The sequence below is a fragment of the Micromys minutus genome (genome assembly GCF_963924665.1).
Source record: "Micromys minutus genome assembly, chromosome: X".
NCBI classification, from domain to species: domain Eukaryota; kingdom Metazoa; phylum Chordata; class Mammalia; order Rodentia; family Muridae; genus Micromys; species Micromys minutus.
In genome coordinates this window covers 45748468-45750962 of record NC_137970.1, presented here as the reverse complement: position 1 = coordinate 45750962, position 2495 = coordinate 45748468, and positions in this window count along the sequence as shown.

The window sequence follows — 2495 nt, the reverse complement described above, 5'->3', positions numbered from 1 at the left end:
GTGTTTGTGGCCTCCTAAGGAGGAAAGCACAAGTGTCAATAGTAACAACAGAACAAAAAGACTAAGGAAATACTTTTTAATATCCAATCAATCCAGTGAAGCAAAAGATCCTGGCTAAGGAGTTTCAGAGAATCTGGGATGGTCTAGTCTGAGGAAGGGAGTGATTTCTGGTTCCCCCATGGCTAATATTCCCACTCAACTTCAGAAGTAGGAGAGATGACTGGCCCATCTGTTTGGAATTTACTGTAAGGAGAAAAGGAGATGTGGAGGGGAGGGAGAGGGAGCAATGAAGATGTGCGTGCATGTGTGTGTGTGTGGAGAGAGAGAGAGAGAGAGAGAGAGAGAGAGAGAGAGAGAGAGGGCATTTCTCTCCCCAACATGTTCCTTATCATGACCTCGACAGCACTGGGGTTCACTAACAGCACTCAGGATTTTTCAAACTGTTTTGGGACAAGATCTTTGAACAGCCAATAGGCCATCTAGGTTGGTAGTCATTTGATTTGATTGTGGAACTGGGTGTTAAACCTAGGGATTCACACATATTGGGCAAGCCCTCTGCCACTGAACCCTATCCCCAGTTTTTGTTTTTACATTTTAACATTTCGAGACATAGGTCTTTATGTTGACCGGGCTGGGAGTGAACTCTGTGGAGCCTGGGAAGGTTTTGAAAGTCTGCTCCTCCTATGTTCGTCTGGGAGGTAACTGGGATTATGGTGCTCTGCTCACCAGACCTACCTCAGGCTGGTATTCTACCAGCTACTTCTGTGAACAGTGTATGTGTGCATATACCATGAACAAACATGTCTATTTCATGGAGATTTATATGGAGTCTGCGTCTCTCTCTTTCTCTGTATTTCTCTATTTCCCTCCCTCTCTCTCTCTCTCTCTCTCTCTCTCTCTCTCTCTCTCTCTCTCTCTCTCTCTCTCTCTCTCTCTCTCTCTCTCTGTGTGTGTGTGTCCCCTCCCCACCCACTTGGAATTCAGGAAGCCTCCACAGACACCCTGAGGTCTACTTCAGGCTTACAATGTGCCTCCCTGTACCAGGCCTCAGGTGAGTGTGGGTAGGGACTGGGTTAGAAGCGCAAACTTGACAAAGAAGGCAGAAGTGAAAGGAGGGAGGGAACTCTTGAAATGAAAGAGGACAGCCTAGCTAACAGCCTAGTTATCTTTGTCTAGGTGCTTACCATTTGGCCACACTGTCCACAATGGACTGTATATGCTGGGAACTAGCCAGGGCAGGAAGCCATGGAGAGAAATCCTCTAGAACACTGCACAGATGCAAAGAGGCAGGTTTGAGCTGTGCAGAAAGGAAAGAGGGGGATGGGGAGAGAGAGAGAGAGAGAGAGAGAGAGAGAGAGAGAGAGAGAGAGAGAGAGAGAGAGAGAGAGAGAGAGAGAAACAGAGGGAGAGAGAGAGAGACAAGGGGGAGGGGACTGGGGTCTGCTTGCAGGGAAAATGAAAGAGCACCACACCAGGGGCCAGGAGGCCTGTGCTTGTATATTCATCCAAGGCCTGATCTGTTGTTGCCCTTCTCTGGGCCTTGGAGTCCCTGTACCTCAGGGAGGGGCTGTGTCTGGTATCCCTGCTGCCAGTTCTGATTAAGTCAGGACTCACTGAATCCAGATACAGGGATTCTATTCATGTCTGAGGACATCTTTGAATCCTTTGCATCTGAGATTCGGTGGGACCTCCCAGAGCAATCATCCTTCCAGGCAGCACCCCTCCCCTTACCATCCAACAGAGAGGAATCTTTAGGAACTTGTCTTTGGGGGAAGGGGCAAGCTCCCCGCTTCATCTTTCCCATCTCACCTGCACCTCCGGAAGTCCTTCCTGTATCTCCCTTTCATCCCCTCTGTATATTTGGGTTCTCCTGAAAGGAGTGTCTCTAGGGTCCCATTTTGAATTTCTTTTGTTTCCCCCAACCAAGGAGAGGAAGAATCTCACTGCACATCTGTTTGGAATTTGGGGTGGGGGTAGGGAAATGAGGCAGCTCACTTCTGCAGCACTCCATGAGTTCCAGGGCAGGGGAGGGGGGGGACCTGGGAAAAGCCAGAGCCTTCTGCCATCCCCTCCTCCTGTGGCCCCCCCCCCCCCACGGTCCCTGTCAGCTGCCTCTTTGGCCTTTCTCATCTCTGAAACAAACAAACAATCAGGAGGCAAACCTGAAACCTTGTGCTGAGACGGTAAACAGCGCGGCCGGCTGGGCTCCGGCCTTAATGGGCCCCAGCCCTGGCCTGTCTGCTCCCGCCCGTCCTGCCTCCAATGTGTTTCTGATTTGTACAGAGCTAGCGGCTCTGCCACGCTGAATGTGGCAGCTGCCTCAGCCCCGCCTCTCGGGAATGCAGGGGTGGGAAGGTTGGGAGAAGTGGGAGGAGGGGACCCCACCTCTTCAACCAGCTTGGTGCAGAGGCCATGGCAGGAACTTTGGAGCCATATACACAGACGTGGTCAGAGAAGGGGGTGGCAGTGCGGATGGATTTCATCTGGCTATAAAC